At 26.3% G+C, this 4,609-nt stretch overlaps 1 protein-coding gene and 1 pseudogene across 1 annotated transcript in view; one reads left to right on the top strand and one right to left on the bottom strand.

Moving 5' to 3' along the window:
* LOC119672722 overlaps positions 1-4,609 on the top strand; it is a 510,988-nt pseudogene that overhangs the window by 233,869 nt on the left and 272,510 nt on the right.
* The window catches only part of LOC119667723 (zinc finger CCCH domain-containing protein 13-like), a 9,125-nt gene that overhangs the window by 2,782 nt on the left and 1,734 nt on the right, over positions 1-4,609 (bottom strand). The gene's annotated exons all lie outside the window — the stretch shown is intronic.

Below are 4,609 nucleotides of genomic sequence, written 5' to 3'. Positions count from 1 at the left end.
CCAGTAGAAAAAGTGGTCTTCGAAGACATTGTCTTCAAGACGGTCTTTGATACCGCGTCCGCATTTTCAAGCAAATTTGTAAAACAATTGCTCAAAACATGAATGTAAATACTCTTTCTTTGCTTTCTCTCTCATTTTTAGTGTTCATAGCAACGTATTTGAATTTTGCCTCAGATGACGCTATGTTTTATAAATGAATTGACGCAATAATTTTGAAGTGTAGTGAAATAAATATTAAAAAAATCAAAATAAATAAAGAAACAAAATCATTAAACTACGAAATATTAAAAAAAAAGAAATTAAATCAAAACAAATTAAATAGTGACTTAGTTCCTGGAAAATATATTGATATTAATATTGAAGACAATAATTCCAGTGAAAGTTGTTTAAGAAACGAAACAAATGATGTTGAAAATAAAAAAACCAAAAACACTTATGAAAAATTAGCTGTTATATTTAAAAAACACAGGATTAACAGGCGTTGTGGTAATGATATTTTAGAACTCTTAAGATCAGAAGGTTTAATTGTACCAAAATCCTCTTCAACGCTTTTGAAAACATAAAACTTCAACAATTGATGATAGCGAAATGCTATAAATTATTTTATATTAGTTTTAGTTAATTTTAGATATGCTAAGTTATATTAAGTTAATTATTTAAATTAATTTTCATTATGTTTTCTAGTTTTTACTAGTTTATTTTTAATATCTTAATAAAATTTATAATAATTTATAATAAAATTTATAATTTACTTTTAAAACTTTTAATTTTGAATGTAATTTAAGAAATTATTATATAAAATAAATAAAAGTACAAAATACAACAATTTCTTTCTACTTATTTAAAGAGAAAATTTAAATTCATTTAAAATTTAAAGAGCGCAATAAAAGAGTAGAAATAAAAAAAGGGTGAAAAAATTAAATGAGCACTGCACTAAGAGCGCACAACTTTCTGTCGAATGCGTCCGTTATGCAAGACATGGTCTTCGAGACGGTCTTCGAGACATGTACGCAAAAATTCATTGAAGACATTTGGCTAATTTGTATGAAAGTGTCTTCGAAGACCGTCATACATTTGGATCGATCAGTCTTCATGTATGTATCCATGTCTTGAAGACGTCTTCGATGACGGATCGATCCGTTTTCTACTGGGTTAATCCATGAAAAAAAACTCCAATACTACCAAAAATATGAAACACAGTTCTCCTTAATGCATTTCCAAAATTCAAGGTCATGCTTGCTGCGCTTCTGCATATATTTGAATACCCATGCGCATGCACAAGAGCTGCAAACAAACGAAAACACAGAAGCAAAATAACAAAATTCTAACCGAAATTTAACCTTCAACTTGCCCAAAATTGCCGAAATGGAGTTGGGGAGATTAACAACAAAATAAAATGAAAATTAAATGAAATGAATAAAAGCAAATGAAAAGAAAATAACACATTCACTTGTAAGTGCTAAGTGTGCGACAAAAAGTCAAAAAGCAAGCCACAAAACTTATAAGCAAAAAACAGCAAAGCACAATACTACAAATATCAAAAAAAAAAAAAAAAATTGTGTTGCTGTAAAATGCCGGTATTAGAACAATACACAAACATGCACACAGTCGAATTCATTGGGTTGGCGGTGAGAAATAAAGTTATTTTAGTTTGTTTATTGTGCAGTGGCTACAAAAACAAATCACGCTTTTAACCCACTCACACAGTGTGCATTAGTGTTCGTAGAATTAAAAACGTGCTCTTTTTTTTCTCCATGTAAACAAGCAACACTGTTACTCTTTTTTAGTGAATAATGAGAAATTTCAAATTGTTTGTTGGAGCAAAACTTTAGTGTATTTATATTAAAGTACTATGTGTTGGTAAATATGTTATTTATTTGTATGAAAAATATGTGAAAATAGAGACAACAAAAACACGCCGTTTTTGTTTTTAGTTGTGCTTTATTTCACTTTCTGTTTCATTCCTTTGTTTCGTATTTAAAACAATTTACTAATAAACTCTTTTGCTTATGTGCATGTGTGAGTCTATAAACACAGTGTGTTGGCATTTAGCCGCAATGCAACCCCCATTTTTCAGTTCTTTATGACAACTTAAATACTTAAAATATTTTAGCTTTTGTTATTATACTTCTTATTTCTATTTGATTTTTTTTTTTAACTTTATTTATTAATTGTTTTTTTTTTAACGTTTATTACTTTTTTTAATTATGTTATATTTTTCCATCTTGTCTTCTGATTTTTGAATATGTTTTAACTTAAAGTTTGCCAAAACAGCAGCAACAGCGGTAACATACGAACAAAAGCATAAATAATAACAAAAACAACAATACCGAACGCACCACTCACTTCGTCGGTTCGGCTTTTATTCCGAATATTTTCGTTTGTGTATGACACACACTGTTGTGTATGAAAAAATTTTAAGTAACTTTAGTTCTAATCGTGTTTTGGACTTGAACGTATGTGTTGGAGCGCTTTTAGCCATAGTGCGGCTTTTTTTTTAGTATTTTAAGTGTTGTCTTTTTCTTCATTATACTACCCCATATAATGCATATACATTTGTTTATGCGAAAGTTCTCTGCTTCCCCCACATACAAGCACACAACATTCTAACAAAATTGTCGTGACTTTGGAGTGTTAGAATAACAAAAACAACAACGTAGTGTGTTATTATTGTTGTTGGTGTTGTTGTTGCAAATTATAACGATAACGACGCAAAGTTTTGTTCGTGCTGTGTTCTATGTTTGCATTGTTGTTGTTGTTGTTGTTTACGCTGCTGCCATTTGCGTTTTGTCGATTTGTAGCCGAAGCGAGAACAAACGGGATGGACAAAACCGAACAACATTAGAACAGAAATCGCAATGTTGCTGTTAGCAAATTCAAAATTTGCTTAAACATTTATTTAAAGTGTTGGATTCGTCGCGAAAGCAACACTTGTGCGCCTGAAGAACGGTTGACGATTTTCAAAATAACTTCAAATCAAATAACTTTAAATAAAAATTATGAATTCAAATTACTTAAGACCAATATTTGCGTTTAGAAAAGAATTTTTACGTTTTACTAAAAATACAATTATGAAAATAAAGTGAAATTATTTTACTTTTTAAATTATATACAAGTTTTAACAAACAATTGATTAAGTTAAAAGTGAGTGCAGTGCAAACTTTTGAAATGTGAAAATAATTTAGTAGCCGTTATGGTAATTTTACAAAACAAATGTTTATTATTAATTTAATCCACTGAGAAGGATTAAACTTACGAGCTGAAAGCAAAATATAAAGAATTTATTGTTATAAAAAAAACATAAAAACAACGTTCTAAGTGCCTAAAAATTGTTAAGAAACATTATTGAAATTGTTTTAATAACAAATACTACTCGCCTTAAAGTTATATACTTAAAGTCATATACTTGGAAATTATTTAAATATAAACAACAAATAAATAAAATACATATTTGCTGTTAAATTTTATTAAAAGTTGCTTAAGTGTCTGGACGAGCACTATTAATAGTTTGGCTTATATAACATATGCAGATTTTGTTGTGTACATGTATTTATATATATACATATATATGTGTATATATATAAGACAATCATTCTTATATAACTCAAAAATTTTCGTTGCTTAAATAAATTTCTATTCATTACTTCAATTGCAACCAGAATTTGAATATTAATTGCGGCACACAATCAGCTGATTAGATTCATTTAAGGTGAGTTTATCACGCATGCAAATCAACACATAAAATATTAAAATGTGAAGCCTCACCACACACTCGTAGGCACGGAGAAGCCATTAGTTTAAAGTTCATATCTTTTTTTGTTTGAGGAGTAAAGTGCAGTGTGAATTCACCTCACCACCTCTGCGTACTTAAATTGTTTCAATGTCAATTTTTACTATTTCTTTTTTGTATTAAATTTGTATGTATTTAGAAAATATAAACGAGAATTCAAATATATGACTTATTTAATACAGTTTTAATAGAATCATTTAAAAATGATTAAGACAATACAATTTCACATAGATTCTGAAAAAATCGTCTATCCATAAATTAGATATGTCACATTTGCATAAATCTATTGTCAAAATTTTTCTATCACTCTTGATTTTATAAAAAAAAATTATTAATTATATATAACTTAATATTAAAGTCTCTATTTTTCTCACAGTCAAAAGTTACACATATATGCACTTATTTAGTATATTTTATTTATTTATTATATTTTATTTAATTATTATATCTTTTTTATATTTTATTTCCATAAATAAAATATTTATTATATTTTATTTATTTATATAATATTTTATTTATTTAATTTATTATTTATTACATTTTATTTATTTATTAGGTTTTATTTATTTGGTACATTTTATTTATTTAGTATATTTCATAGTATATATAGTATATATCAAAAAATATTTATATATATAACATTTTTAAAACAGCATATTTTTAATACATAACTTATATATTAACATTGAAAATATGAAAATATATTTATATATATAACAATTTTTAAACATATATTGTATATATAAATAAATTATTTAGTAAATTTAATAATTAAGTTAATTTTATAGTCATATAATAACAAATAACTATATAAAAGTA

The sequence above is a fragment of the Teleopsis dalmanni genome, chromosome 1 (genome assembly GCF_002237135.1).
Source record: "Teleopsis dalmanni isolate 2A chromosome 1, ASM223713v2, whole genome shotgun sequence".
NCBI lineage: Eukaryota > Metazoa > Arthropoda > Insecta > Diptera > Diopsidae > Teleopsis > Teleopsis dalmanni.
The sequence above is the reverse complement of the archived record's forward strand: the minus strand, read 5'-3'. Positions and strand labels throughout refer to the sequence as shown.